Consider the following 11,033-nt stretch of genomic DNA (forward strand, 5'->3'; position numbering starts at 1 on the left):
ACTAAATTAGTTGATCTATAAAAAGAGTACCTATGATAAAACAACAATCAGTTTATTTTTTTTAAAAATGACTGGTGAATGCCAAAAGAATCCCATGTTCTAGGGGTTTGGTTCAACAGTAAATGTTGTGCTATGTGGAACGCGAAAATGTGTTAGGTGTACATCGCACGTTTGAAGTTTGGGTGTTATATCAAATTTTGTATTTAAGTGAATAACAACATTGTGATAAATCCATTATCTCAGTAGTTTCTCGGTCATAAAAATATTTGACGAGAGAATCCACAAGATCATGCTATTAGGACAATGTTCCAATTTCAGCTTCCAATTTCATTTTTAGAGGTTCAAACATTAGAGTCTCGAAATGACTACCGACAGACAACTTCTCGACTTAGTTGATACTAATTTACTTTCTAAGATACACTTATTTAACTATATGAATAAATTTGAGGGTCAAATAAATACACTTGATAACAGTTTGATAGTGATTTTCTAAGAATGCAAAGGTGATTAGTTTGCCTATGTTGAACATTCATAGTTCATGCATTACAATATTGGTACAATTTCTTATCCTAACTTTTTATCTCTCTCTTTTACTTTCTTATGGTTGTATAGAGGTGATAAATGATTTTAAGATCCATGGGTATTTATGCTTGTCATGTCTCATAATCCAAGACTATGTTGCTCGGACTCTTTAAAAATGTCAAGAGGTCAAGAGGTGCGTGTCGGATTCGCCAAAAGTAGTGCATTTTTGAAGAATTCGACATGGGTGCGGCATCGAAAGTGAAAAGTCCGCAACTTAGATCAGGGATGAATGATGGAAATTTTAAACTAAAAATTGCTTATTGACTTTCATATATAACTAAAAATTGCTTATTGACTTTCATATGTTATGTATGCAAGTTTTGATAAAGTCACTGCTTGTTTTGTACCAGCAAGAAAAACAAATATTATAAGACTCTGAATTAACGATCTAGACTAAGTTTTTGCTTCTTTTTTTTCATTCAACACATTTCACTGCCACGTTTTAATCATATTGTTAGTTGGTCTTATTTGTTTTTTACATGTGTAAAAATTTGTAGTTTTCATGATTCATTTTTCTTGATATTAGGCTCTAACAAGCAGAACAAAATTGCTAAGAAAATCTCGAGTACATTTAGTTGTCAAGCGTCATTGCTGAAGAACTTATAGAATGTCACCTAATATCTAAAAAATTCTCAGATATATTGCTTTTTTTTCCTGAAATTTTTCAATAGGGAAGCACCATTCTTCAGGCGATATGGTAATACCATTATCTACGAGCAACAATATCTATAAATGCATAACAATTTTTCAGATGCTTCTCCTACAAAATGATCAGTTGAGTATCTTTCGAAGAACTGCAATCAGCCATACTGCAAATACAGTTGGTATAAGCCTCTCGACGATGCATTCCAAAGTAACTTAGTAAGAAATCCTTCTCCATAACTCTTTATGAGTTTAGTTGAACACATATTTTTATTTAAGTTCAAACAAGTAACTGATAGTATTCCTACTTATTTTTGAATATGTAGCCAAGATTTTAAAAGCTAAGCTTATATATGTCATGTACAGGTAGGTAGTGGTAGAAACTCAAGGAGTTAATGATACTGAACTTTTGATTTTTTTAAATGTATACCCTTTAACGCTATGGCCCTGAATTTTATAATTAGAATGGTAAATGGAGTAGATCGCTGCTTGAAAGTTGTTATTGAATGAATTTACTACTACTAAATATCCTAGATGTCTAAACCAACTATGCTGCATCTTATATTTCTATTTTTCCTTATACATGCAAGTAATTCCCTGCTTTGGCTATGTCATGGTACAAGTTCTAATGCTCATTGTGTTGTGAATGTGAGAGAAACACTATTTCTACGTAATATTTGAAGTTGTTGGAAGCTGTTGAGTTGAAACATCAAAAGGTCCATGTATATTTTACATTTAAAAGTTTTAGAAATACCTGTTGTAAGAGAGTGACTTTTGATGAGAATATATGCTAGATGTCCACAAATGTATTTTAGGATGGATAAGATAGTTAACATATACTGTTGATCATTGGATAAGCTATTTTATTTATATGACTTACATTTTTGTTTTAAGATTAAAGTTGGAATGTTCTTAGTCCTCCTCGAGATGTTACATTTAATATGCCGGATCTGTGCTTAGAACATGCTTCTCCTTTGTGTCACCACCAAATAAAATGTTCTATTCTTTCATTCTCTACTTATTAGACTTCTTAAGTTTTTTTGGAAACTATGCACTTGGAGCATCTATAAGTGAGCTCTTATAAATATAAAACATTGGACCATTAGAGTATTTACACAATTTGAACTTAAAAGTACAAACAGTGATGAGGTTCCCAGATCCTCAAAAATGTATTATGCATTTTCTCAACTCTTGAGTCACATTTTTTTTTATGACAATGGAAACCCGCAGCCGCTACCCTTTGGGTGCGCACAGGGTAAAACCCCCGCTCCTATGCAATAGCTTGCAAACCACATAGGCGAGGTAACCCGCACTAGGAAAACCCGGTGCGACGAGCTCGACCCAGAAGGCAAACCCTTTGCTTTCGCAAGCAAGGGATTTTGAACTTGAGACCTCCAACATGAAAGTCCCAAGCCCAAACCACTGGGCCACCCCGAAGGGTAATACATTCCTAATTCAATGTACAAAATTAATGATATTTATTGTTAAACCTAAAATGCAAAGAAAAAATTTAATTAAAAAAAATGCAAAGAAAATCAAAATTAATGAGGGCATTTTAGTCAAATCTAAAATATCAATTATTTTATCATAATATTTCAACGTGTGCATTGACAAAATGCACTACTCCCATCAAGAGCAAGACTTTAACTTGCACAAAGGACATAAATCATAAAATGGGCATGCTACTTTTTATTTTCAAGAAAATTACTATAACTTAAAATATCATAAGCTCTAAAATATTCTACTTTAAAAATTACAAAAATAACCTCTCAGATATATCTCTATCCCTTCTTAGATACATATCTCTCTCCTTTTGTATACATTCCTCCCATTAATTAAGTAATGTATCATTCACAATCCAGGAGCTATGTATCCTCACATTTCCTAATGGATTAGCTGCATACTGCAATGATGCATAATCTTTAACTCGATTGGATGTACCTCCTTTACGGGACTTGGCTAATCTAGAGTCCTTATTTTAATTGATCCGCCAGTATTGCTTTATGTTATACTACTACATGTTATTGCGATAAATCATGAGGGTTTTTTCAGAGGTCAGCTATATGACATCAATTAAGTTGATATTTTTCTTTTTTATAAATATAAATCGTCAAGAACACAGAGATATTAGAAAATAAAAATGCATTGAATAAAAGTAGGCTTAATATCTATTCTTATGGTTTCAATAAAATAGATTTAATCTAAAGTGCCATATTGTGATTGGTCAAGCTAATCTATAGTTTGCAGTGTCTAAACTTTCATGCTTATTGTATTTTGAGGTTTATCTTTTAGATTTTTGTTTTTTTATTTATTTTTTCCTTGAGACATTTTACCTACGCATCATTTGAAAGTTCTTCCTCTTATTGTACAACTTTAAATTTGAGAACTTCACAGCTCCTTCCTCGTGGCCAAATTCATCACCTTCTTGCCCTGTTATTTAGTTATTCAAGCTTTTTGATGAACTTTGTGTAGATTTTCTGGTATTAGATATTTGTATGGTTCTTCTGTTACTTTTTTGAGATATCAGGTAAAGTTTTAATCAATAATCTTACATGCTTTTAGGATTTTGTTGTGGATACCTTGGCAAAATTAGTTAAAGGAACAATTGTTTTTATTGTAGTTATATATATTTAAAGAGGACCCTAACGACTATCCTGTTGTTAAATTCTTTAACAATAACAATACCAAGGTGACATTTCCATAATCTATTCACATTATATTTTCTACTTTGATTATGATCATCTTGTCGCTATCTGAATCTTCATCTGCTCACCAATTCAATTTTTTTTGTTATAATGTTTCTACATTAGAAGCTTAGATGTAAGATGTGTATCGAAATTTTCTCTTCTTGTTATTTTCTTTTATTTTTAGACATTCACCTTGGATTACATTAATATACTTGAATGTTGTCACTACTATTGATCTTATGAACCTAAGGAACAAGTACTTAGATCCTTTCAGATTTTAAGGATAATACTGAAATTGAATTGAAAGTGCACAATACACCTGATCTAAGATTCACCCATGAAGACTACGAAAAATGTTGCAAATTGTCATGGTACTGAAATTTTGTGAACAGGTAGCTTCATGCCTATATAACGGTTGCTTAAAAGTTACTATACGTTTCAAACCCATCAATTTGAATAGTAAATCATTTTTGATGATACGTATTATTTATTGATGATTCGAAACAAAGTTTCAAGTGGCTATGTACTGAACTAACAATGTTGTCTTTATCCCTGCTTTATTTTTTCAGTAGACAAGTTTTAATAAATTTAGTTTGAGATATATTTTGAGCATGTTATTTGATTAATTATATTATTTTCTTGAAAATACAAGTGGTGAATTGACCTAGATATGTTTTCCAGTGATTGTGTGTTGAACTGTTTATCAAATTTTTGGTAGCTTAACTAGGTGATCATTAATGCATTTATTCATATTGTGCAGTTTGAATAAGATGCAACGGTTGAAATAAAGCTAGAGTTGTATCCGGTCAGCAATCTATATTGTTTGTTTACTTTTTCTTATCAATCAATTGTTGTAAAAAATTTGTTTCTTATTTTAGTTAAACTTTCAACAAACAGGAAAGGGCTATGGACATTATTCCTCCATAACTGAGGCACTATTATAGTATCTTTGTAAATATAAATTTACACTCCTTACAACTTTGTAATACAAATAATTAATTTCAATTCGTCGGGCCCGTGGTTAGCACGGGCATATTATATCTAGTATATATATAAATGGGCCCAAATGAGGTAGGTAATTAATGGTGTTAAATTGTCCAATAATATAAATTTTAAAGGTACAACCATAAAAGAAGAATGTACAACATTATCTAAGCACATATCATCCAACACTTGTCATGTGCTAAGTAGTAGATATTCCCACTTATTATATATAGTGCTATGATAATAATATAATATATATATATATAGTGTTGTACATGTGCTTAGATAGTGTTGCACTCTTCTTTTATGGTTGTACCTTTAAATTACTATATATAATAAGTGGGAATATCTACTACTTAGCACATGACAAGTGTTACATGTGCTTAGATAGTGTTGTACATTCTTCTTTTATGGTTGTACCTTTAAAATTTTACTTATTGGACAATTTAACACCGTTAATCACAATAATTAATAACTTAAAACATTTTTAAAAAAAATATGAAAATTTGGATGACTCTCCAAATTTTATTTGTGTCACATAAATTGAGACAACAAAAATAACATATATTGGGTCCATTTTAATTCATTTGTCTTTTTTTTTGTGTTTTTTATATTTAAAAATTGCGTATAAATACTATAAATCATGATAATTGACAACATAAAATATGTTTTTGAAAAAAAATTACAAAAAAATCCACTGATTCTTGAAGTGTATCTATCGTAAAATACTATAAATCATGATAATTGACAACATAAAATATTTCAAAAATAAATACATATAAAAAAATTCGATTGATTCTTGAAATTAATCTACCGTTACAAATTATGTATAAAATATAATAAATCGTGATAATTGACAACTTAAAATATTTATTAAAAAACAACAAAAAAGAAAATTGACTGATTCTTAAAATTAATCTATCAATGTCACATAAAATGAGGCAAAAGTAGTAATATGTATTATTTAATGTGAAATTATTGAAAACTATGTAAAATAGTATTTTAAATCTTAACAATTAACAACATTTGATTGACTCTTGAAATTTTATCTATGCTGCATACATTGAGACAAACGGAGTAATATATATTAAGTATTTAAAATTACGTACAACCTTATTGTTTTCTGTAGGCTTCTAATTATTGTGGTCATTTTTTAGGCTGATACAAGTTTTGTACGTCTTCTATTTAATTTTTTTAATATTATAAATTGCAATAATTAATAATTTAAAATATTTTAAAAAATATATTAAAAATTGAGTTGGTTTTGGGAATTTTATTTATACTATATAAAAATGGGACAAAGGAAGCAACATATATCATTTACAAATGACTTAAAAAGCATTAAAAATTACAATAATTACCAAATTAAAATATTTAAAAGCTATATAATAAAATAGGTTCACTCTTAGAATTTTATCAGGCTCACATATATTGGGACAGAAAAAAATAACACATATCATTTTAAAATTATCAAAAAAGTATTATAAATAATAATAAGAATTAAACAACTTAAAATATCTAAAAGACATTTTAAAAGGGTTAATTTTGTAATTTTATCCATATCACATAAATTAGGACAAAGTGACCAGTAATGTAGGTTATTTGAAAGTTACATAAAAATATTATAAATCACAATAATTAATAACTTAACACATTTTAAAAAAAAAATGAAAATTTGGATGACTCTCCAAATTTTATTTGTGTCACATAAATTGAGACAACAAAAATAACATATATTGGGTCCATTTTAATTTATTTGTCTTATTTTTTTTTTTGTGTTTTTTTTTATTTAAAAATTGCGTAAAAATACTATAAATCATGATAATTGACAACATAAAATATGTTTTCAAAAAAAATCAAAAAAAATTCCACTGATTCTTGAAGTGAATCTATCATAAAAATACTATAAATCATGACAATTGACAACATAAATATTTCAAAAATGTGTGGGTAGTCTTATTATGCCTTAAAATAGTGTCAAAGAAAGTAAAAGGTTTGTGATAAAAAAACTTATTCCTTTATCCACGCACACAATCGCTTCAAAAACTCCGTTATTAGCCCCAAAACATACCAATTTATATTATTGGGCCCGTGCATAGCACGGGCACCATTATCTAGTATGTATATATATATATTTATTATGTATGGAAGAGTTAATAACGACCCCATATATATCAGTTAAGATAAGATGTTTTAAACGATCTGGTATTCGATATACAAATTTACACTTAAAAGACCAAATTGGGAGCAAAGTCGAACGAAAAGCCTTAGAACAAACTAATAAAAGTATACTCTTTGTTGAACCAAGTCTTTCAACAAATTAATTTATTAAGCCATCCCTTCGTTGGTACCAGTTTGCATAAAGTAATTGTCTTTGTTTATTAATAATACATATATACTTTTTCCGTCCACTTTTATTTGTCATGTTGCATTTTTTAAAAGTTAATTTCACTAATTTTCAAAGTTAAATTAGATTACATCAATTCAATATTTTAAACAAAATATATAGATATTCAAAAAAATATACGAAAAGTACAATAAATTGCAATTTTTTGCATATCAAAATGATGAAAAAATACATCCTAAAATATTAGTCAAAGTTTTTATAGCTTAACTCTAAAAAAAAGAAATTATGACAATTAAAAGTGGACGAAGGTAGTATAATGACACTTTGTGTTTAGGTAAAGCAATTAGTAAGTACAGTTTCCTGGAAAATGCACTATCATCAATGTGTTAAGTATCTTGACTTACAATGGTCTTTGAAAATGTAAAATACCTTGACTTACATCGGTCTTTGAAAACAATAGTATATATTACTCTGTATGTTTTAGTTTGTTTGTCTTACTTTTCGTTTTGGCCTTTTTCAAAAAGAATGTATCTTTCATTTTTTTTGTAACTCTTTTATTTTAACTTTCCACCTAACATATTTAAGACCACAAGATTAAAGAATATTTTAGGCACATTCTACATAATTTTAGTTAAGGAGTACAAGATTCAAAAGTTTCTCGTTACTTTCTTAAACTACGTACCAAATCAAAATTAGAAAAATAAAGGAAAAATACACAAATTGGACTCATTAGGCAAAGTATTTATGTAAATTAGACTCAACTCAATATATTTATCCTGATTGGACTCACATCCCAAACTATTTACCTGACTGCCCCATTGTTCTATTCATTGAACCACTGTCGTTACCATCGGAGTTTATATATACTTTGATGGTATATAAATACTCTGAAAGTATCATCTTGCATCTTGCATCATCTTGAAATTAATACGAGTATTCAAGTGTATGTGAGTATTTGTTATCGCTTCGTATATATACATTTTGTCAATCTTTTTTTACAGATTAAAAAGAGGAAAGTACATCACATAAATTGGGATAGAGAAAATAATAGTTGGCATAATACACAAAAAGGACCCTTAACTTGGCTTCAAATTATAACTTTGATTTTTAACTTTGATAGTGCACAAAGAGACACTTTAACTATCCAAAATTTAAACAAAAAAACACTCGAATATTTCATATACTTGAACAATTACCTATTCTTCTTCCTCAATTTAGTCAAGATATCAAGGGAGACTTATTATTTCATATATAGATCAGCGTCACGCGGATTGTTATGTAGGTTGTGTGTCTACTAATTCAATTTTATACTAGTGTTAACTGTGAGATCAGGAAGTGAAGAAAGAAACTATAATACTCTGTATTGTATCTCAATTGTTCTTCATTCCCAGTCCACAATAGTTCTAATGGAATATACGCGTCCACCAGTGATCTCGGGACCAGGTCCCTCGACAGAATAACAGTGTAAAAGTAAAAGTGCAGAAAGTAAATAGCACAAAGTAAAACAGGCACAAGAGTTTTACGTGGAAACCTCCTTGCTCAAGGGAGTAAAACCACGACCTGTCTCACAGGACTTTTCGAACTGTTTTTTACTAATCTTGTCAAGAAAAAGTAAAACACGATTTACAACATGAGATTAACCTGCTAATCTCCACACTAAGTAATATCACCTATTACTTAAACGAGCCTAAGCAATGCATCCATTGCCCACTATACTAATTACCCTCACTGATTAATATAGACTTTTGACAGTAAGACACAAAGTTACCCCTAACAATGTTCTTACAGTGATTCACCCAAGTTTTGAAACGTTTCTAACAACAATGAAATGAATCCTACAAGTTAAGCTCAATACAAACATTCAAGAACAACATCAGGTACAAAAATCACTTCTTCTGTTGATCAGGTCCTTGCTGTATGTGTTCTTGTGCTTGAGGTCTTCCTTGAAAATGACCTTTTCTTTTAACCTTTTGAGTTTTTATTTTCCAAATCTTGAGTTTGTGCTTTTGAGAAGAGACTATATAAAATCAACACAAACTCGTTGAGACCACCCTATTGGCTGAAGGCCTGCTGTTTAGAAAGGATATGCACCTACCACATCAGAGGTGGCAGCTTTTCTGACAGCTGTCTTGTCACCTTTTCATGTAAGCAATCTTGCAGGGACCAGGTCCCTTGCAATGTTCTTTGTGAGTTCTTGAAAAGGCTTGCTGGCTGACTTCCTCCTTTGAATGAATGAATTTAATATGGTATTTGTCATGTTGAAAATATCAACCATAAAGAGTTATTACCCGTTGGACAAACACCCTCGTCCATTCTGATTGGTTCAGTATGCTGGCGCCTCACCAACCACTGACAAGATAGCTTTACAGTTGTACCCCATTATGCACCTAATGGAGAGAACCTGTCTGGGACCAGATCCTTGCATTTGTAAGCCACTAAAACATATAGTCTTGTCCGCTCTTCCTATTGGTGCAGTACACTACACTTTTCACCTACCACCTGACGTGACAACTTTACAGTCATGTCACGCCCCGAGCCTACACCCTGGGCGGGACCGGCACTCGGAGACCATTGCTGGCCCCAAGTGAACCCTTGGCCTGGCTTTCTTAACTCAGCAGAAACTTATCTCAAAAGCATAACTCAATTCAATGAAAGGTTATAAAACAACCAACTGATAAAAATCTGGCCAAAACGGCAACTCGAGTCTCAAAATAGAATATTTACATAAATATACACAAAAGAGAGACTCAAACTAACTGACTGACTGACTGACTATCTACGAAGCCTCTAAAATACTGAGATGGATGTTGGGACAGACCCTGCAACATCCTAATAAAACAAAACTAAGAGAACAAAATACTTGAGTCCTCCGGAATGCAAGGAGGCTCACCACTGACTCTGGAGAGCTCAGCTGGATCAACGACGTGCAGGATGCTGATCCGGGGTACCTGTATCTGCATCGTCATAAGATGCAGGCCAACTGGCATCAATACATACGAGTATGCGAGCTGGAAAGCTAAACCACAACATAAGCTTGAAAAGAGATGCAAAAGAGAACTTACCTTGGCTCTGTTCAACTCAAGAATAACTGAACTCAGTATATAAAGCAATAAGACACATGCAATATATAAAGCTTGTAAAACTATTAAAACATGACGTAAAAATCATATTTATAATGTCATAAAAATACCATGTTTCCTCTCAAAGTCTACTTGTGCAGTGTATGAATGAAGTCCCATACCCCCATCAAAGCTAAGCAGAACTATTCGAGGAACCAAGCTTTTTCTACTGTGGGAGCTTCTCTAACCGACAAACCACCACTATTAAACTTAGTGGTTCATACAACGTTTTACCTCACGTTGCCCGAGGACCATCCTATACCTTGCCATCGATATAGGACCTTACTTTTGCTTAGTGGATCCACTAGCCTAATCTTACGTGATCATCTAAAAAGAATGATACGTCAAGTCCCATGTTGGCGCATGGTTCTTATGGAGAGTTGAGTTAATATGAACTCGTGTCCCCAATTCGGTGCTCAAGACTACTCCCAAATACCTTGTCGTGATATAGGAAGCTAACGATACAACGTTTTACCTCACGTTGCCTAAGGACCATCCTATACCTAGTCGTGATATAGGAGGCTAACTTTACCAAGTGGATCCACTAGCTTAACTTTACGGAGTCTTCTAAAAAGTATGACCCGTTAACTCCCATGTTGGCGCATGGTTTTTATGGAGAGTTGAGTTTATATGAACTCGTGTCCCTAATTCGGTGCTCAAGACTACTCCCAA

General features: G+C 31.4%; 1 long non-coding RNA gene across 1 annotated transcript; it reads left to right on the forward strand.

Annotated features, from left to right (window-relative positions):
* The first annotated feature begins 274 nt into the window (after nucleotides 1-274).
* Nucleotides 275-4,949, forward strand: LOC102604956 (uncharacterized). Its single transcript, XR_368972.2, has 2 exons — nucleotides 275-1,443; nucleotides 4,672-4,949. It is a non-coding gene; the product is annotated as an uncharacterized lncRNA (long non-coding RNA).
* Nucleotides 4,950-11,033: the final 6,084 nt, after the last annotated feature.

The sequence above is a fragment of the Solanum tuberosum genome, unplaced genomic scaffold (assembly GCF_000226075.1).
Source record: "Solanum tuberosum cultivar DM 1-3 516 R44 unplaced genomic scaffold, SolTub_3.0 scf00834, whole genome shotgun sequence".
NCBI classification, from domain to species: Eukaryota; Viridiplantae; Streptophyta; class Magnoliopsida; order Solanales; family Solanaceae; genus Solanum; species Solanum tuberosum.